General features: G+C 43.3%; 1 pseudogene across 1 annotated transcript; it reads left to right on the forward strand.

Annotated features, from left to right (window-relative positions):
* The first annotated feature begins 21,580 nt into the window (after positions 1-21,580).
* On the forward strand, positions 21,581-22,440 carry LOC309548164 (piggyBac transposable element-derived protein 4-like; annotated as a pseudogene). Its single transcript has one exon. The product of its transcript is annotated as a piggyBac transposable element-derived protein 4-like (transcript).
* The last annotated feature ends 487 nt before the right edge of the window (positions 22,441-22,927 follow it).

The following is a 22,927-nucleotide window of genomic DNA, read 5'->3' on the forward strand; positions in this document are numbered from 1 at the left end:
TATGTGGCCAGGCTGTGTAAAAGTCTCACACATGTGGTATTGCCATACTCAGGAGGAGTAGCAGAATGTATTTTGGGGTGTAACTGCAAGTATGCATATGCTGTGTGTGAGAAATAACTTGTTATTATGACAATTTTGAGTAAAGAAAATAAAAAAAATATTTCTTAATTTTCCCAAGAATTGTGGGAAATAATTACAACTTCAAAAAAACTCACCATGCCTCCTAATAAATACCCTGGAATTTCTATTTTCCAAAATGGGATCATTTGGTGGGTATTTGTACTGTCCTGACATTTCAGGGCCTAAAGAAATGAGATAGGCTATTGGTACATCAAGTATGATTAGGTGTGATCAATTTTCAATGATTGGCACCATAGCTTGTAGACTCTATAACTTTCACACAGACTAAATAATATCCACTAATTTGGGTTATTTTTACCAAAGATATGTAGCAGTATAAATTTTGCCAATCATGCCAAAGGGTTAAACATCCCTGAAAAACAATCCCAGTTCTTAGTGGAATTCCGAAGAATGGAGGCGCAAATAGTATTGGTTCAAGAAACCCTTTTCAAGATGTGTAACATCCCTAAATTCACAAAAAAAAATCCTGTTGCTTACCATGCTGAAACTAGACTTAAGGGCATGTAAATCCTATTTTCCAAAAACAACAACTTCCAACTAAATGAAACCAAAGTTGACCCTGAAGGTCAATACTTGTTCATAAAGGGCCAGCTTGGGTCACGTCCTATCATTATTGCTAATATATATAGCCCAAACATTGACCAGGTCACGTTTTTCAGACAGTTTTGCTGATTACTCTCGGACTTCTTATCTGGAATCCTTAGTGGAGACTTGAATGTTCAACCTAATCCACTTTTAGACCCTTCATCCGGCACTTCTGCCATTTTATATAGAGAGCTTTGTCAAATTAACCTACAGCTTGAGAATCGTTCACTTCATGATACCTAGAGGTTTATAAAGTGATGGTAAAGTCTCAAGGTTTTTCACCCTAATGCATTCTATTCTATTGCACCTGCCCCCAGAGCTCCCCCTCCCCTTTTTTCTTACCTGAGCCAATCTGTTCCAGTGATCTGCACAAGCCCAGCGACTCTAGCAGCTGTCTCTGTATCCATTGGATAGATTGATTGTAGCAGGAGCCATTGGCTCCTGCTGCTGTCAATCAATTCCAGTGACATGGGAGCGGAGCGGGGGGGGGGGGGCGAATCCCGCTGCCTGTGTCAATAGATGCAGCAGCAGGACTCAGGAGATTGCCAGCATGAGTGCCCGCCATGGAAAGAGGCTCTCTCTTGGGGCACCCAATGAAGGGGAGGAGCCAGGAGCACCGGTGGGGCACTGTAGAAGAGCAGGTTTGGGGCTTCTCTGTGCAAAAGCCTTGCACAGAGCAGGTAAGCATAACATGTTTGTTATTTGAAAAAAAATAAAAATAAAATGAACCTTTTCAACCCCTTTAAACCTGAGAGAAAAAGACAACACTCTTCTCCTCCCCGCACTGGAAATTTTCCAGGTTAGTTTACTTTCTCTTGTCCCAGCCAGACCTTCTATTTTTGACCTCGACAACCATAGAGCCCATGGTCCTTTTTGACCATCATCCTATCTCTCTTACCCTGACCTTTCCTGGTCATGAAACAAGGTGTAAGCTCTGGAGATTGAACTCCTCCCTTCTCGGGGACTCGGAAGCTCCTACCAAACTCACTACCAAACTGAGAAACTTCTTTGTGATTAATGGCACTCCAGATATGGACCCCTTAACACATTAGGGGAAAGTTCTTGGCCTTGCCTGCAACAGCCAAAAAATCACACCAGGCACAGGAAGACTCTTTTTTACACCCACATTCGCAGGCTAGAGAAGGCTCATGAACAAATCCAAGTGGCTACTACCCTTCAGGAATTGGTTGACTTCAGATCACAACTTCTCAAGATACTTGGCAAGAGAAAAATATATTTACTGACAATATTTACTGTGCTAAAAGGTCTTTTATGAACAGGGCAATAAAAGTGGCTGCCTACTTGCTAGAGACATTCAGGCCCAAAAGAGAAATATGACTGTCCACTTTATTAGGGTTGCCCAGGGGCACAAAGACTTTTCTAATGAAGCCATTGTCAAACAGTGTTAAAAAATTATTACAAATCTTTGTACAATTTTGTGGACCCCCCCCCCCCACACCCCCAGACCTCTGCAAATCGGGGTGTTAGGAAGCACAGACATGAAGGCTTCCTAACTCCTTTAGATTCATCACCAATTCCCAAGTCCGAAGCTAAAAAATTGAATTTTCCTCTATCCGGAAAAGAATTGAACTGAGGAAATTATGCACCTTCGGGCTTTCAAAGGGGTCATTCAATTCTAGGCTCCTGTATGTGGCTAGGCTCCCAAAAAGTCTCACACATGTTCTATCCCCATGCTCAGGAGAGGTAAAAAAATGTGTTTTGGGGTGTAATCCCACATTAAACTGACAACTTTGTGTAAAAAAAAGGAAAACTTTTTATTCGTTATTCCTGGTACCCTGACCCAAGAGTCACTTCAAAAAAGATGTTGTGCCTGTAGCAGACACATAATGAGAAGAGACACCTGTTTTTGTCCCTCCTGTCCTGGCCAATCTTGTCTCGCCTCAAGGAATGCTTCCATCGGTACCACGAGTATTAGTATAGGGCACAGCATGGTACAGTCTAGGGTGCACATTGACACGGGGTCTCAAATAGATGTTAGATAATCAGAAAACTCGCTATTATATTTTGGAGAGACCCTAGCCTGGAAAGTTTACAGTTTACAAGTTACAAAAGAAAGTAATAAAAAAAAAACAATAAAAAAAATCACAAAAATTGTTTTAATTTTATTGAGTTAATGTTCATTTCTTACTGTGTTTTATTGTTAACCATTGTTTGCTTTGCAGGGATGTCATTAACCTGCAGCACTGATGTATATTCTGACAGCAACAGGGTGTTGCTCTTAGAATATGTATGTCAGCGCTTGCAGCACTGCTGGAGAAGATTTCTCATTGCAGTTAAAAAAAAAGAACGTATATGCCCAAGCATGAGTGGCCTGGGGTGGTCAGTGGATGGATTGCCCCTGTGCTTTGGCATATATATTTTTATTTTCAATTAAAAAAAGTTGTTGTTTTATTGAGTTAATGTTTGATTCTTACTGTGGTTTTTGTTAACTGTTGTTGTTTGCTTTGCAGGAATACCATTCAGCTGCAGCACTGATCTGTTTATTCTGACAGAAGCAGGGTGTGCTTTCAGAAAACATACATCAGTGCTTGCAGCACTGCTGGTAGACATTTCTCATCCACAGTTTAAAAAAACAAACGTACTGTATATGCCCAAGCTTGTATCACAACTATGCTTCAGCATATAATTGTTTCACTTGGGAGAAGTAGAAGAATGTGGTTTTGGGTGTTATTCCACATATACCAATGGAATGTATGAGCAATATATAATTTAAGTGAAACCTTTAAAAAAAAAAAAAAAAAACTTTTTTTGTCAGTTTCAAGAAAATGTGGCAAAAAATAAAATCTTCCATGGACTTAACCTGCCTCTCAGCAAATAGCTTGGTGTATCTACTTACTAAGGGGTCATTGGGGGGGGGGGGGGGGGTTTATTTTTTGGGAATTTCAGGACCTCTGAAACTTTAAAAGGTAGTGAAGAAGGGAAGAGGAAATGATGCACCTTCAGGCTTTCAAAGGGGTCATTGGATTTTGGATTCCAGTATAGGGTTAGGCTCTCAAAAAGTCTCACACATGTGGTATCCCCATACTCAGGAGAAGTAGAATTAAATATTTTGGGGTGTAATTCCACATGTACCCATAGCATGTGTGAACAATATACAGTTTAGGTGACAAGCTTGTTAAAAAAAATTGTCATTTTCCAAATAGGTGTCAATTTTCTGAAAATTAGTCATTTGGGGGGGGGGGGGGGGCTGGTTGTGCTATTCTGACAATTCAGGGCCTCTGAAAATAATAGGTAGTGAGGAATTTAATTGAAATAAGGAAATTACGCACCTTTGGGCTTTCAAAGTGGTCATTGGATTTCAGGCTCCTGTATGTGGCTAGGCTTCCAAAACACTCTCACACATGTGGTATCCCCATACTCAGGAGAAGTAACAAAATGTGTTTTGGTGTATAATTCCACATATACCCACGGCACGTGTGAGAAATACAGTATATTGTTAAATTAAAAACTTTGTATAAAAAAAAGGAAAACTTTTTATTTGTCATTTTCTTAAAAGAAAATTCTCCATGGGCCCAACAAACCTCTCAAGGGGTATTTTATTTTATTTTTTTTTTGTACTGCCCTGGCTTTTTAGCACCTCAAGAAATGTGATAGGCAGTCAGAAAGGAAAAGCTGCATACATTCCAGTATATATATCATAGTTTGTAGACACTATGACTTTTACACGAACCAATTAATCTACACGACATGTAGTAGAATACATTTTGACCATAATTTATAATGAAATTTGAGTTCATTGGATATTTTTTTATAAAAATAAAGTAGAAAATATAGTTTTTTTTTTCAAAATGTTCTGTCTTTTTTCGTTTATATTGCAAAAAATAAAAAACCCAGTGGTGATTAATTATCACCAAAAGAAAGCTCTATTTGTGTGAGAGAAAAAAAGGATACAAATTGATCAAGTGGTTAACTACTACCTAGATTGCCAAACATTGCAGCTGGTAGGCAATAAAATAGGTTTTAGTCTAGGGGAGTGCATTATCCACATATAAAGAAAAAACAGGAGAGGGGACAGCAGACACCCAGTCTTGTAGCTTGATAAAGATCAGTATTTAGAAACAGGAGGTGATTTACTAAAACTGGAGAACACAGAATCTTTTGCAGGTGTGTATAGTAATCAATCCACTTCTAAGTTTGTTCAAGTAAACTTCAACAATAAAACCTAGATTTCGTGTGTTCCAGTTTTAGTACATATACCTAATAGTGTTGTTAATTTGCACACATGCCTTAGGGAAAGAATATAAATTTTTAACATATCTAATAAAATGCCAAGAAATTCCAAAAGATATGACCATTAAAACCTATCAAACACCTTGATGGTGTCCAGTAATAGCCATTTGGCCCACATTATCTTAGAAGGTTTGGAGGTTAAGGAAGAGAACCATAAACTAATGTCAGCATTTACCAGCGATGAAATTCACAAGTTTATGTCTGTCAAGTTCTAATTATTGGAACAGAGTATCTTTCTTCAACACAATGTAGTTGAAAAAAAAATCCACTTCCTTGCAACTTTTTCCAAACCAGGGAAATCTGAGAAAAACTTTTTTTGTATCAATATTTTTTATTGAATTTCACAGGAAAAAAAGAGAACAGCAGTGCAATAAACAGTGTATAATGCAGTACACTATGCAATACACATGGCTCGAAAATGACAAATATTAAAGGGTATACAGGAAAGCATTACATACAAATGGTCGCAGAAGTTATAAAGAGTGAAATCAGTGTCTATTAACCCATATGCTTCATGATTGGCAGAATTCCGTATATTTAAGGGCGTTAATTGGTAAAGGATGTTCAAAGGCATAGTTAGAATTAACCATGTTCACTATATCTGAGAGGTTGAGAGACAGATTTGTTTTCCAATTCTTGAGGATTGTTAACCTAGCTGCGACAAGGATGTGGGTGACTACAGGTTGGTGGGATCAATGCCAATATTAAGCAAGGCCAAGGCAGGTTGTGGTTTAGTTAATATACAGTACTTGTGCATGTGACAAAAGCTAGTAAGGCTAGGGCAGGTCCATAGAATATGCATGAGATCCCCTACTTGCTCACATTCTCACCCGCATAAGGGGGAGACAGATGAAAAGAATTTGGCTAGCCTAAATGTTGTATAGTACCACCTATTGGTAATTTTTCATCACTTCATGATGGCTAGTGCAATGGGAGACTTAACTATTGAGCTGAAGGCGGCACGTCACTGTGCTGGAGAGAAGGAGGTGCCAAAGTCCAATTCCCACTTCAACACTGGGCTGGATTTACAAAAGATACGTTTGTCCTGTAAAATATTGTAGAAGAGGAAAATCCCTTGTGTTTTATGCATAGGTTGGGTAAAAAAAAACCCAGGTGATGGGGGGCGTAGCAGAGAGTGTAGGGAAGGGGTATTTAGCTATAAAATGAAGAAGTCAAACACAGGTGAACTGGTGCTATGTGCGGGAATATGATATTTTTTGACTAACTTGTATAGGGAGTAAGGATTCAAGGATTCAAGATGAAAATCTTGAATGCCATATTTCTGCAGGGATTTAACTGATATTAAAGGGATTATGTCTTCAAAAAATTGAAGGGGAAATGAAACATGGATGGGGGTCTTGGAGCACAATGTGGCAGAGGTAAGGTGTCTCCAAGCCAGCAGTGACGCTTGCACAGGTATGGTCAGGGCTCTGAAGTCCCGTGGTTTCCAAGTGTCGCTTAGGAGAAGTAGGTAAAGGTCTGTGGTGGGGGCAATGTCTAGCTTAATGTCTACCCACAGGGGGAATTCAGCCAAGGGGAACCAATGTTTGAGCTGATCCAGTTGTACTCCCTAATAATAGTCTCTAATATCAGGGAAATCTGCTCAGCCAGGTGATTTATGTTTAATTAAGCACAAGTGAGAGCATCTAGTCCTTCACCCCTGCCATACAAAGGATTTAAGGGTTCTAGACAGAGATGTTATATAATAAGTAGGGACAGAAATGGGCAAGGGTCTAAAGACATAAATAATTTGAGGGAGAATGTTCATTTTCACTGCCGCTAACCTTCCACACCAAGATAGTTTGAACTTGGCTACGCATTTGAGTTCCTTATCGATTTTGGAGATCAAGGGTTTGTAATTGACAGCCACCAGGGAGGTGGGAGAGGCAGACAGGGTAATGCCAAGGTATATGATCCCTTCTGAGCTTCATGTAAAGGGAAAATGACTCTGGAGTTTAAGTTTAGTGGAGGCCCGGACTCCTAGGTCTAGAATTAGCAGCTTGGTGGCGTTCACTTTAAAATAGGATATGCAACTAAATTGGGAAAGAATTTAGAATGTCAATGGTAACAAGGATTAAGGATTGGTCAAGAGCAAAATGATTGCCTCCACGAGGGGTTCAATCATTAAATTAAAGATTGATGGGGACAATGGGCACCCCTGTCTAGTCCCATTAAAAATGGTGAAGGGTTTTGATTAGGGTTGAGCGGACACCTAGATGTCCGTGTTCGACGGGTTCGGCCGAACTTTAAAAAAAAGTCCGGGTCCGTGTCCCGGACTTTTACCGAACTTTTCCCGGACACCGAACCCCATTGAAGTCAATGGGGACCCGAACTTTAAGGCACTAAAATGGCTCTAAAACACCAAAGGAAAGGGCTAGAGTGCTGCAAATGGCAGCAAAACGTAATTAAGAGCATGGCAAGTGCTCTGCAAACAAATGTGGATAGGGAAATAACTTAAAACAACAAAAAAAAACAGAAAAATAAAACAATGTTCTTCTTCATCTCTGAAGGACGAGGCCCATATGGAGTAGGAGGGAGGTTGAGGTGGTGGTGGATGTGGCGGTGACATAGGCGTGCGCACAGGGTGTGCTGGGTGTGCCTGGGCACACCCTAATCACCTAGGGCACATAGCATTGCCAGTGAGGAGATGGGAAAGATCTCCCTGGGACCTGCTCTGCTCTATTTCTCCTTGCCTACAGGTACATGGCCCCGATACATTACTCTCCCTGCTGGCAAACACATGCATGTGTATTTCAACTTTGGGGTGCACACCTTAATGCAATAGGCTGCGCACACCTATGGGCGGTGTAGGTGGAAGCGGCGGTGGAGGAGGACCAGGGCCGGATTAACAGCATCATGGGCTTGGTGCTGAGGATTTTGAAGGGCCTTAAGGGCCGTGCCTTGCCATGCACCCAGAGGAGGAAGGGTGCAGCCATGCATGCCTAATTCAACATGGGATGCTGTCTCTGAAGCCCATAAACACATCCATGCATCGCCAACTGTCCCTCCTTGTCCGGCCTTCACGCTGTGTGGGGAGGTTCTGAGGGTGCTGCCTGGGGAAGCGAGCATAGAAGCCAGACTTCTGTGTTTACAAGTGACAGAAGAGCGGTAACAGTGAATATGGCCAACCCGGGGCCTATATAAAAGGTAGGGGCCTGGAGCTGCAGCTCCAATAGCCCCTACATTAATCTGGCCCTGAGGAGGAGGACGAGGTAGCCAACACTGCTTCTTTTCAAAAATTTTAAATGAGGGTACACCCCAAAAGAGTGAGAAAGAGCAAAAATGGAACAATGGGTGGGTAAGGTCGGTATCCATTGCTATTCTGCATAAGGTACGGAAAAGTCCCGTGGGATCCATGCCTGGTTCATTTTAATGAACGTGAGCTTGTCCACATTGTCTCTGGACAGGCGGCTGCGCTTGTCTGTTATAACGCCCCCAGCCGTGCTAAATACCCGTTCAGATAATACACTGGCTGCAGGGCACGCCAGCACCTCCAAGGCGTAAAGGGCAAGCTCAGGCCATGTGCCCAATTTGGAGACCCAGAAGTTGAAGGGGGCAGACCCGTCATTCACTACATGTAGGCGTGTGCACACATACTGCTCCACCATGTTGGTAAAATGCTGCCTCCTGCTAAGACGTTCCATCTGAGCTGCTGGTGCTGCTGTTTGTTGTGGCGTGCTGACAAAGCTTTTCCACATTTCGGCCATGCTAACCCTGCCTTCTGAGGTGCTGGCGGTGCCCTGGTTGCGTTGGCGACCTCCTCCTCCTCCTCCTCTGCCTTGTGCTTCCACTGTGGCCCCGCTGTCAGATGGGAATGCCAGCAGCATGGCGTCTACCAGCGTGCGCTTGTACTCGCGCATCTTGCGATCGCGCTCCAGTGAGTGAATTAAGGACAGTACGTTGTCCTTGTAACGGGGATCCAGCAGCGTGGCCACCCAGTAATCAGCACAAGTTAGAATGTGGGCAACTCGGCGGTCGTTGTGGAGACACTGCAGCATGTAATCGCTCATGTGTGCCAGGCTGCCCAGAGGCAACGAAAGGCTGTCCTCTGTGGGAGGTGTATCGTCCGTGTCCTCTGTATCCCCCCAGCCACGCACCAGTGATGGCCATGAGCTGGCCTGGGTGCCACCCTGCTGTGAACATGGTTCCATCTCCTCCTCCAGCTCCTCCTCCTCCTCATCCTCCTCATCCTCCAGAACTGTGCCCCTGCTGGACAATTGCGTCCCTGGCGTTTGCGTGTGCAGGAACCCACCCTCGGAGCCCCTTGCGAATGACTGCCCTGAAAGCCTTGGAAATGTTACCTCTTCATCCTCCTCCTCCTCCTCATCCTGTGCCACATCCTCTTCCATCATCGCCCGAATTGTTTTTTCAAGGAGGCATAGAAGTGGGATAGTTAAGCTGAGAACGGCGTCATTGCCACTGGCCATGTTGGTGGAGTACTCAAAACAGCGCAACAAGGCACACAGGTCTCGCATGGAGGCCCAGTTAAATTAAATAGCGGAATAGAAAATATGATCCAAAAAAAGTGTATGTATATCACACGTACACAACCACACTGGGCCCCAATTACTATTGTTTGTACCCCTAAAAGGCTAGATGAGGAGTAGGGGGAGTATGGAACAGGCAGCACCCTCAAACCTTCAGAAGTATGAGATGAACCCCAACAACTTGGAAAGGTGGATCTCTCTCACACGTACCAACACAGACTATCCCCCAATTTAACTGATCCCCAAAGGTTTTTGATTAAATAGCGGAATAGAAAATATGATCCAAAAAAAGTGTATGTATATCACACGTACACAACCACACTAGGCCCCAATTACTATTGTTTGTACCCCTAAAAGGCTAGATGAGGAGTAGGGGGGGTATGGAACAGGCAGCACCCTCAAACCTTCAGAAGTATGAGATGAACCCCAACAACTTGGAAAGGTGGATCTCTCTCACACGTACCAACACAGACTATCCCCCAATTTAACTGATCCCCAAAGGTTTTTGATTAAATAGCGGAATAGAAAATATGATCCAAAAAAAGTGTATGTATATCACACGTACACAACCACACTAGGCCCCAATTACTATTGTTTGTACCCCTAAAAGGCTAGATGAGGAGTAGGGGGGGTATGGAACAGGCAGCACCCTCAAACCTTCAGAAGTATGAGATGAACCCCAACAACTTGGAAAGGTGGATCTCTCTCACACGTACCAACACAGACTATCCCCCAATTTAACTGATCCCCAAAGGTTTTTGATTAAATAGCGGAATAGAAAATATGATCCAAAAAAAGTGTATGTATATCACACGTACACAACCACACTAGGCCCCAATTACTATTGTTTGTACCCCTAAAAGGCTAGGAGTAGGGGGAGTATGGAACAGGCAGCACCCTCAAACCTTCAGAAGTATGAGATGAACCCCAAAAACTTGGAAAGGTGGATCTCTCTCACACGTACCAACACAGACTATCCCCCAATTTAACTGATCCCCAAAGGTTTTTGATTAAATAGCGGAATAGAAAATATGATCCAAAAAAAGTGTATGTATATCACACGTACACAACCACACTAGGCCCCAATTACTATTGTTTGTACCCCTAAAAGGCTAGATGAGGAGTAGGGGGGGTATGGAACAGGCAGCACCCTCAAATCTTCAGAAGTATGAGATGAACCCCAAAAACTTGGAAAGGTGGATCTCTCTCACACGTACCAACACAGACTATCCCCCAATTTAACTGATCCCCAAAGGTTTTTGATTAAATAGCGGAATAGAAAATATGATCCAAAAAAAGTGTATGTATATCACACGTACACAACCACACTAGGCCCCAATTACTATTGTTTGTACCCCTAAAAGGCTAGATGAGGAGTAGGGGGGGTATGGAACAGGCAGCACCCTCAAACCTTCAGAAGTATGAGATGAACCCCAACAACTTGGAAAGGTGGATCTCTCTCACACGTACCAACACAGACTATCCCCCAATTTAACTGATCCCCAAAGGTTTTTGATTAAATAGCGGAATAGAAAATATGATCCAAAAAAAGTGTATGTATATCACACGTACACAACCACACTGGGCCCCAATTACTATTGTTTGTACCCCTAAAAGGCTAGATGAGGAGTAGGGGGAGTATGGAACAGGCAGCACCCTCAAACCTTCAGAAGTATGAGATGAACCCCAACAACTCGGAAAGGTGGATCTCTCTCACACGTACCAACACAGACTATCCCCCAATTTAACTGATCCCCAAAGGTTTTTGATTAAATAGCGGAATAGAAAATATGATCCAAAAAAAGTGTATGTATATCACACGTACACAACCACACTAGGCCCCAATTACTATTGTTTGTACCCCTAAAAGGCTAGGAGTAGGGGGAGTATGGAACAGGCAGCACCCTCAAACCTTCAGAAGTATGAGATGAACCCCAACAACTTGGAAAGGTGGATCTCTCTCACACGTACCAACACAGACTATCCCCCAATTTAACTGATCCCCAAAGGTTTTTGATTAAATAGCGGAATAGAAAATATGATCCAAAAAAAGTGTATGTATATCACACGTACACAACCACACTAGGCCCCAATTACTATTGTTTGTACCCCTAAAAGGCTAGATGAGGAGTAGGGGGGGTATGGAACAGGCAGCACCCTCAAATCTTCAGAAGTATGAGATGAACCCCAAAAACTTGGAAAGGTGGATCTCTCTCACACGTACCAACACAGACTATCCCCCAATTTAACTGATCCCCAAAGGTTTTTGATTAAATAGCGGAATAGAAAATATGATCCAAAAAAAGTGTATGTATATCACACGTACACAACCACACTAGGCCCCAATTACTATTGTTTGTACCCCTAAAAGGCTAGATGAGGAGTAGGGGGGGTATGGAACAGGCAGCACCCTCAAACCTTCAGAAGTATGAGATGAACCCCAACAACTTGGAAAGGTGGATCTCTCTCACACGTACCAACACAGACTATCCCCCAATTTAACTGATCCCCAAAGGTTTTTGATTAAATAGCGGAATAGAAAATATGATCCAAAAAAAGTGTATGTATATCACACGTACACAACCACACTAGGCCCCAATTACTATTGTTTGTACCCCTAAAAGGCTAGATGAGGAGTAGGGGGGGTATGGAACAGGCAGCACCCTCAAACCTTCAGAAGTATGAGATGAACCCCAACAACTTGGAAAGGTGGATCTCTCTCACACGTACCAACACAGACTATCCCCCAATTTAACTGATCCCCAAAGGTTTTTGATTAAATAGCGGAATAGAAAATATGATCCAAAAAAAGTGTATGTATATCACACGTACACAACCACACTGGGCCCCAATTACTATTGTTTGTACCCCTAAAAGGCTAGATGAGGAGTAGGGGGGGTATGGAACAGGCAGCACCCTCAAACCTTCAGAAGTATGAGATGAACCCCAACAACTTGGAAAGGTGGATCTCTCTCACACGTACCAACACAGACTATCCCCCAATTTAACTGATCCCCAAAGGTTTTTGATTAAATAGCGGAATAGAAAATATGATCCAAAAAAAGTGTATGTATATCACACGTACACAACCACACTAGGCCCCAATTACTATTGTTTGTACCCCTAAAAGGCTAGATGAGGAGTAGGGGGGGTATGGAACAGGCAGCACCCTCAAACCTTCAGAAGTATGAGATGAACCCCAACAACTTGGAAAGGTGGATCTCTCTCACACGTACCAACACAGACTATCCCCCAATTTAACTGATCCCCAAAGGTTTTTGATTAAATAGCGGAATAGAAAATATGATCCAAAAAAAGTGTATGTATATCACACGTACACAACCACACTAGGCCCCAATTACTATTGTTTGTACCCCTAAAAGGCTAGATGAGGAGTAGGGGGGGTATGGAACAGGCAGCACCCTCAAATCTTCAGAAGTATGAGATGAACCCCAAAAACTTGGAAAGGTGGATCTCTCTCACACGTACCAACACAGACTATCCCCCAATTTAACTGATCCCCAAAGGTTTTTGATTAAATAGCGGAATAGAAAATATGATCCAAAAAAAGTGTATGTATATCACACGTACACAACCACACTAGGCCCCAATTACTATTGTTTGTACCCCTAAAAGGCTAGATGAGGAGTAGGGGGGGTATGGAACAGGCAGCACCCTCAAACCTTCAGAAGTATGAGATGAACCCCAACAACTTGGAAAGGTGGATCTCTCTCACACGTACCAATACAGACTATCCCCCAATTTAACTGATCCCCAAAGGTTTTTGATTAAATAGCGGAATAGAAAATATGATCCAAAAAAAGTGTATGTATATCACACGTACACAACCACACTGGGCCCCAATTACTATTGTTTGTACCCCTAAAAGGCTAGATGAGGAGTAGGGGGAGTATGGAACAGGCAGCACCCTCAAACCTTCAGAAGTATGAGATGAACCCCAACAACTTGGAAAGGTGGATCTCTCTCACACGTACCAACACAGACTATCCCCCAATTTAACTGATCCCCAAAGGTTTTTGATTAAATAGCGGAATAGAAAATATGATCCAAAAAAAGTGTATGTATATCACACGTACACAACCACACTAGGCCCCAATTACTATTGTTTGTACCCCTAAAAGGCTAGGAGTAGGGGGAGTATGGAACAGGCAGCACCCTCAAACCTTCAGAAGTATGAGATGAACCCCAACAACTTGGAAAGGTGGATCTCTCTCACACGTACCAACACAGACTATCCCCCAATTTAACTGATCCCCAAAGGTTTTTGATTAAATAGCGGAATAGAAAATATGATCCAAAAAAAGTGTATGTATATCACACGTACACAACCACACTAGGCCCCAATTACTATTGTTTGTACCCCTAAAAGGCTAGATGAGGAGTAGGGGGGGTATGGAACAGGCAGCACCCTCAAATCTTCAGAAGTATGAGATGAACCCCAAAAACTTGGAAAGGTGGATCTCTCTCACACGTACCAACACAGACTATCCCCCAATTTAACTGATCCCCAAAGGTTTTTGATTAAATAGCGGAATAGAAAATATGATCCAAAAAAAGTGTATGTATATCACACGTACACAACCACACTAGGCCCCAATTACTATTGTTTGTACCCCTAAAAGGCTAGATGAGGAGTAGGGGGGGTATGGAACAGGCAGCACCCTCAAACCTTCAGAAGTATGAGACGAACCCCAACAACTTGGAAAGGTGGATCTCTCTCACACGTACCAACACAGACTATCCCCCAATTTAACTGATCCCCAAAGGTTTTTGATTAAATAGCGGAATAGAAAATATGATCCAAAAAAAGTGTATGTATATCACACGTACACAACCACACTAGGCCCCAATTACTATTGTTTGTACCCCTAAAAGGCTAGATGAGGAGTAGGGGGGGTATGGAACAGGCAGCACCCTCAAACCTTCAGAAGTATGAGATGAACCCCAACAACTTGGAAAGGTGGATCTCTCTCACACGTACCAACACAGACTATCCCCCAATTTAACTGATCCCCAAAGGTTTTTGATTAAATAGCGGAATAGAAAATATGATCCAAAAAAAGTGTATGTATATCACACGTACACAACCACACTGGGCCCCAATTACTATTGTTTGTACCCCTAAAAGGCTAGATGAGGAGTAGGGGGGGTATGGAACAGGCAGCACCCTCAAACCTTCAGAAGTATGAGATGAACCCCAACAACTTGGAAAGGTGGATCTCTCTCACACGTACCAACACAGACTATCCCCCAATTTAACTGATCCCCAAAGGTTTTTGATTAAATAGCGGAATAGAAAATATGATCCAAAAAAAGTGTATGTATATCACACGTACACAACCACACTAGGCCCCAATTACTATTGTTTGTACCCCTAAAAGGCTAGATGAGGAGTAGGGGGGGTATGGAACAGGCAGCACCCTCAAACCTTCAGAAGTATGAGATGAACCCCAACAACTTGGAAAGGTGGATCTCTCTCACACGTACCAACACAGACTATCCCCCAATTTAACTGATCCCCAAAGGTTTTTGATTAAATAGCGGAATAGAAAATATGATCCAAAAAAAGTGTATGTATATCACACGTACACAACCACACTAGGCCCCAATTACTATTGTTTGTACCCCTAAAAGGCTAGGAGTAGGGGGAGTATGGAACAGGCAGCACCCTCAAACCTTCAGAAGTATGAGATGAACCCCAACAACTTGGAAAGGTGGATCTCTCTCACACGTACCAACACAGACTATCCCCCAATTTAACTGATCCCCAAAGGTTTTTGATTAAATAGCGGAATAGAAAATATGATCCAAAAAAAGTGTATGTATATCACACGTACACAACCACACTAGGCCCCAATTACTATTGTTTGTACCCCTAAAAGGCTAGATGAGGAGTAGGGGGAGTATGGAACAGGCAGCACCCTCAAATCTTCAGAAGTATGAGATTGTGTTCACTGTACCCCACAAAGATTGAGTTCACTGCACCCCACAATGATTGTGTTCACTGCACCCCACAAAGATTGTGTTCACTGCACCTCACAAAGATTGTGTTCACTGTACCCCCCAAAGATTGTGTTCACTGCACCCCACAAAGATTCTGTTCACTGTACCCCACAAAGATTGTGTTCACTGCACCCTAAAAGGATGTTGTTCACTGCACCCCACAAAGATTGTGTTCACTGCACCCTAAAAGGATGTTGTTCACTGCACCCCAAAAAGATTGTGTTCACTGTACCCCCCCAAAGATTGTGTTCACTGCACCCCACAAAGATTGTGTTCACTGCACCCCAAAAAGATTGTGTTCACTGTACCCCCCAAAGATTGTGTTCACTGCACCCCAAAAAGATTGTGTTCACTGTACCCCCCAAAGATTGTGTTCACTGCACCCCACAAAGATTCTGTTCACTGTACCCCACAAAGATTGTGTTCACTGCACCCCAAAAAGATTGTGTTCACTGTACCCCCCCAAAGATTGTGTTCACTGCACCCCACAAAGATTCTGTTCACTGCACCCCACAAAGGATTTTGTTCACTGCACCCCAAAAAGATTGTGTTCACTGCACCCCAAAAAGGATTTTGATCACTGCACCCCAAAAAGGATGTTGTTCACTGCACCCCAAAAATGATTTTGTTCACTCCACCCCAAAAAGATTGTGTTCACTGCACCCCACAAAGATTGTGTTCACTGCACCCCAAAAAGATTGTGTTCACTGTACCCCCCAAAGATTGTGTTCACTGCACCCCACAAAGATTCTGTTCACTGTACCCCACAAAGATTGTGTTCACTGCACCCCAAAAAGATTGTGTTCACTGCACCCCAAAAAGGATGTTGTTCACTGCACCCCAAAAAGGATGTTGTTCACTCCACCCCAAAAAGATTGTGTTCACTGCACCCCACAAAGATTGTGTTCACTGCACCCCAAAAAGATTGTGTTCACTGCACCCCAAAAAGGATTTTGTTCACTGCACCCCAAAAAGGATGTTGTTCACTCCACCCCAAAAAGATTGTGTTCACTGCACCCCAAAAAGATTGTGTTCACTGCACCCCACAAAGGATTTTGTTCACTGCACCCCAAAAAGATTGTGTTCACTGCACCCCAAAAAGGATGTTGTTCACTGCACCCCAAAAAGGATTTTGTTCACTGCACCCCAAAAAGATTGTGTTCACTGCACCCCACAAAGGATTTTGTTCACTGCACCCCACAAAGATTGTGTTCACTGCACACCAAAAAGGATTGTGTTCACTGCACCCCAAAAAGATTTTGTTCACTGCACCCCAAAAAGATTGTGTTCACTGCAGCCCAAAAAGATTGTGTTCACTGCAGCCCAAAAAGATTGTGTTCACTGCAGCCCAAAAAGATTGTGTTCACTGCAGCCCAAAAAGATTGTGTTCACTGCAGCTCACACACAGAAAAATGGATGTGGATCACTGACACCTGCCTATCTCCAATCCCACACCACACAGCAATATCGATTGTAGTTTGTAGAACACAGTTTCCCTAAAATTCAGCAGACTCTGTCCCTAACAGGATTGAGAAGAGATCGTAGATCAGGATTGAGTGCAGATTCACCCCACCCCCCACACAGCAATATCGATTGTAGTTTGTAGAAGACACTGACCCTATAATTCAGCAGACTCTATCCCTAAAATGCCTACAACTCGCCCTGCCTAAACACTCCGACCTGTCCCTCAATTCTATCCGGACACAAATGGTTTTTTCCTGCCTATCTTCCCCTAATCAGCAGCCAGCACATTGATGTGTGCTCTGTCCCTTAGCTAAGCAGCAGAATGACGCTGCTGCGGCGGCTGCCTCGAACTTATAAAGACTTGGTCACATGCTTCAGACGGCCAATCACAGCTACTAAGACATTTGCAGGCATGGCTGGGATGGCTTAAGGCACACCAGTTAAACGATTGTTGATTGGCTGTTGAAAGCCCGCCATGAAAAGAGCGCCAAAGCATGCAAAACCCGGAAATAAAACGACCGAACACGGATTTTTACCCGAACATACAGTAAAGTGTCCGTGTCCGTGTTCGGGTAAAAAAAATCCAATTATTCGGTACGAACACGAATAATACAGTCCGTGTTCGCTCAACACTAGTTTTGATAGCAGACCACATGCGTTCACTTGTGCAGATGGCGTAGAATAGAAAGCCATAATGGTGGATAATATGTTGCCTTGGAAGCCAAATTTCTCAAAGACTTCAGACATGTAAAGCCAATGTACTCTATCGAACGCCTTCTCTGCATCCACCAATAACAACAGAGAAGGCGTTTGAATTTTCTCTACAAAATGTATGATGTTGATAATTCATCTCGTTGCGTCCAAGATTTATCTCCCAGAGACGAACCACATTTGGTCTTTCTTGATCAAAGTAGGTAAAACACACATCTGATGTTTCACTAAAAGTTTGGCATAGACCTTCATGTCCATATTCAGTAATGAAATTGGATGGAAGTTAGCAGGCGTAGTGGGGTCTAACCAGTTTCAGCATCTCTGGGACAAAGTGAGAAGTATGCATGGCTTTAATGAATACTGGATCGGAGAAGCGGGCATTAAGCACCTGAAGCTGCTCACCATAGAGGGAAGGGAGGTGCAATTTAGCTAGAAAATCCTGAATGTCAGACAAGGAGGGTTGAGGGTTATTAGGATCCTCACAAAGGTTTTATAGTGCGTTATAATAGTTTATCTGCTATGGCTTTTGGATTAGTTATATTGCAACTGAGAGTGTAATGTGATAAATGGGAACAGGGCCAGGAGAAGGGGTGGGCAGGAGGGGCGGTTGCCCTGGGGGCAATAGTTTATTGCAGGGATTGGGGGGGGCACCTTGACCCTAACCCTAAGGGAAGGGGGGCGCAGTTTGGCACCCTGGCCCTGGGCGCTGGATGACCTGTTCCCGGCATGGAATGGGAAATTCTAGCTTTCTTCCAGACAGCTTTCAATCTACTAGTGAGGTACTTCCCAGATTTATTAGCCTTAGCATAGTGGGTAAGTTTAAAAGAACTGAGTTCGTAATTTTTAGTTAGGAGGGCCCTCTATCCCCCTAAGGTTAGCGAGGGAGGATGATACAGAATAAGTAGGGGGGTTTTGTTCTTAGACTCAAGAGAATGGATTTCCCTTCTCCATGGAAATGGAGAATCAGGTTGAAAAGTTTTAAATTGAATTGCTTTTTATCCCTGGCCCCTTGTTGTATACAGATTCCCCATATAAAGACCTTATGGGCATTCCAGAGAACATAGGGATCTAATTTGGAATGTCATTGTTAGAAAAGACGTCTCGGAGACACAGCCTGAGATACAATATTATCCTGCAAAAGTTTAACATTACATCGCCATTTAGTCGATCTGGAAACAGGTTCCTGTTCCTCTATCACTATGGAAATAGCCGACGGTCTGACCATGTAATATCATGGATGGAGGAGGAGGAAACCCTTTGAAGAAGCCATTTGTCAGTAGGGATAGGTTGTGTGTTTGAGTCGAACATAAGTTCGACTTGAACATCAGCTGTTCATGTGTTCGCACACAAACATATGGTGCACTCAGGGGGAAGTTCACCCGCCGATGAGCGCCCCATAATGCACTGCGCTCTTGCAGTGCATTGATCGCTGATGATTGGCCAAAGCATGCACCTTACCTGTATGCGTTAGCCAATCACAGCACAATGTACTGTCAGAGCCATGACTGGCCAAAGTCATATCAGGGGCTAAGTCCACGCCCCACACCATATAAGGCTGCTGCTTACATGGCAGCCGTGTATAGTGCATGACAATGAAGATTAGGCAAGTAGTTAGTGGATAGTGTATTCAGTCAGTTTAGTGCAGTCAGTGTAGGGTACAGGCATACCCCACATTTAAAATGTATGAATATGTTGTAGTCCTGAGTCCCCTCTCGGTGCTCCCCAAGTTTGGTGTCACTTATGGTTCGTGAGCAGTGCCATGTCAAGCTGACCAATATTTCCCATAGATGCCAATGTTAAAGAAAAGGGGCAGTGCCATGTCAAGCTGACCAATATTTCCCATAGATACCAATGTTAAAGACAGGGAGCAATGCCATGCCAAGCTGACCAAGAGTTCCCATAGACATCAATGAGCACTAAAAGCTGAAAATTGGTCTGGGCAGTAAGGGGAGAAAGTGCCCTGCATTTAATGGTTGTGTAATTGGTATGTAATTGGTTAAGGGTAACCCCATGTCAGAAAAAAATGGCATGGGGTCCCTCCCAAAATCTATACCAGGCCCTTTGGGTCTGGTATAGATTTTAAGGGGAACTCCACCCAAAATAAAAATAAAAATGGCGTGGGGTTCCCCCCAAAATCCATACCAGACCCTTATCCAAGCATGCAGCCTGCCCGGCCAGGAAAAGGGGGGCGAGTGAGTGAGCGCTCCCACTCCTGAGCAATACCAGGCCGCTGGGCCCTCAACATGGGGAGGGTTCTTTGGGGTGCCACGTTGATGGGGACACAGGCATCTTCCTGACAACTCTGGGCTGTGGCTGTGGGGGTCTGCTTCTTATCGGATCCTGGAAGCCCCCTTTAACAAGGGGGCCCCAAGATCCCCCCCCCATGTGAATGGGTATCGGGTTCATCATACCAATACCCATTCACCAAAAAAGTGTAAAAAATAAAAAACACAGGAAACTGTTTTTGACAAGTCCTTTATTAAAAAGAACAAAAAAAAATAGTGTCCCTTAAAGTAAATCTATCATCAATCACGACGCCTGCCGGACCCGAAAAATAGAAAAATTTTAAAAAAGCTTTGCCTCCTAAGAGGCTACCCGCCGTATTCCTGATCTTCGGCTTTGACAGTACCTTTATAAGCAAAGGGCGGGGCCACCCAGGCACGTCAAGCGATGGCACCGCCCCTTCTGACGTCACATGACGTCACGTGATGTCAGAAGGGGATGGTGCCACCAGGTGACTTGGCCGGTGGCCCTGTCCCTTGCCTATAAAAGATCTGTCAAAGCTGAAGAGCCTCTTAGGAGGCAAAGTGTTTTTTGCAATTTTTTGGGTCGGCGGGCATCGTGATTGATGATGGATTTACATCGAGGGACACTTTTTTTTCTTTTTAATAAAGGACTTATCAAAAACTGTTTCTTGTGATTTTCACTTTTTTTACATTTTTTTGTGAATGGGTATGGGTACGATGTACCCGATACCAATTCACATAAGAGGGGAGGGCAGGATCTGGGGGCCCCCTTTTAAAGGGGGCTTCCAAACACCACAGCCCAGGGTTGTCAGGAAGAGGCTCTTGTCCCCATCAACATGGGGACAAGGTGCTTTGGGGTGGGGGGCAGAGCCCCCCTGCCCCAAAGCTCCCATCCCCCATGTTGAGGGCATGTGTCCTGGTATTGTTCAGGAAGGGTGGGCCTCCTGCTCATTCTCCCCTTTCCTGACCTGCCAGGCTGCATGCTCAGATAAGTCTCTGGTAAACATTTTTTTTGGTGGGTGGGCCTATGCAGTTTTTTTTTTTTTTCATTTTTTTCCAACTGTATTGCCGGGGACCGATGATACATTACAGCCGTGAGCAAGTTTAAACATCATTAAAATCACCGCTCCTTTATAAACAATAATTTAAAAAAAATGTTTTGCATTAATAAATGTCCCCCAGGCAATACCCAGGTTCCCATAAAAGTTTTATGGCAATTACTTGCAGATAAGCCTTTAAAATGAGGACTTTTGATTTTTCATGTTCGTGTCCCATAGACTTTAATCTCCCTGGCGGTAATCCCAAGTGTGGCTCCGGATTAATTTTCAAAACCAAAAGTGGTAACCCTGAGCCACACTCGGGATTACCCTGTAGTGATTACTTATCTTGTCCCTGCGATCCCCCGATGTCCTCCCGCTCTGTCCTCTGGCCGATGCCGGCATTCGTCTTTCGGGTTCCATTTCCTGCGAGTGCAGCGGCCCGAGGGGCGGAACCCGGTGAGAATTAAAAAAAAATAATAATTAACACACACACATACACATTGTAATACATTGTAATCTGTCATGATTACATTACTGTGTGAAACCATTTCACCTCAGTTTTGTCTAGTGATTTGTCCAGTGCCCTGCTGCACTTTTAGTGTTCTTTTTGACTGGAAATTTGAGAATGTCCATGGCATCCAAAAAGTATTCCTTTAGGTCAAAAGCATTTTTAGACCAGCTAGAAAACAGCAATAGTGAATTGGAATTACTTGAAGAATTGATCAATAGTGATTTGTGGGGAAATTTGTCATCGGACACTGAAAGTGATGACAGCAACAATTCTGCGACTGAGCTCATTGATGTGCAAACTTGGTGCTCAATTGACTGCGGTACGGATCAGGCAGCACCCCCAAGATTCCCATTTACTGGAGCACCTAGTATGAAAGTAGACGTTGAACACGACAACCCCTTGGCATACTTATCTCTGACCGATGAGGTTATTGAAAAAATACTGAGACAAACTGGTACAAAGAGCAACAATTAGCTACTCTGCATAAGAAGTTTTCAAGAAGCAGTAAGTGGGAACCAGTGACCAAAGAGGACATTTGGAAATGTATGGGCCTAATAATACTTCAGGGAGTGGTGGGGAAACCCCTGCAGAAGTGGTATTGGACAACTTATACATTACTTGCCACTCCATTTTTCGGCTCGGTCATGTCAGAATACAGATTTTCACTGATCATGAAATATTTACACTTCATAAACAACAAAGAATTTGATGAAACTACTCATCCTGCACCAAAACTAGAGAAAATTTGGGAAGTTTCTCAAATGATTCTAAAGCATTTCCAACGGAGCTATGTGCCAGAAAGAGATATAAGCATAAATGAAAGTCTAATGGTCTACAAGGGAAGGCTCAGCTGGGTACAATACATTGCATCAAAGAGGGCACAATTTGGCGTAAAATCCTACATGCAATGCGAATCGTCAACTGGCTACATTTGGAATTCAGTGATATACACTAGAAAAGGAAGAAAATTCAATCCATAATACAGCAACTATGGAATGGTAACATCTTCCGTTCTTTCACTCATTGAGCCATTGCTAAATCAGAGCTATTGTGTAACAACCAACAATTTTTATACATCTCCCGAACTTTATAAGTTTCTTCTGCAAAACAAAACAGATGCCTATGGAACCATTAGGGCTAACCGGTGCGACATGCCACCAATGTTTGGCAATAAGAAGCTGAAGACTGGAGAAATGGTTGCCTAGCAGAAAAGCAAAATGATGGCACTGTGATGGCGTGACAAGAAAGTGTGTGCCTAATGAGTACAGTTCATAATACCTCCACTGCTATGGTACTCACGAATGGTGGGAAAGAAATTGTGAAGCCACAAGTAGTGATAGACTACAATAACACCATGGGAGGTGTCGACAGAGCTGACCAAGCAATGACATTCCTCCAAGCAATGAGGAAACAGCAAAAGAAGTACTACAAGAAGATCTTCAGACATCTTCTTTAGCAATGCTTGTG

The sequence above is a fragment of the Pelophylax lessonae genome (assembly GCF_965119305.1).
Source record: "Pelophylax lessonae genome assembly, chromosome: 2".
Classification (NCBI taxonomy): domain Eukaryota; kingdom Metazoa; phylum Chordata; class Amphibia; order Anura; family Ranidae; genus Pelophylax; species Pelophylax lessonae.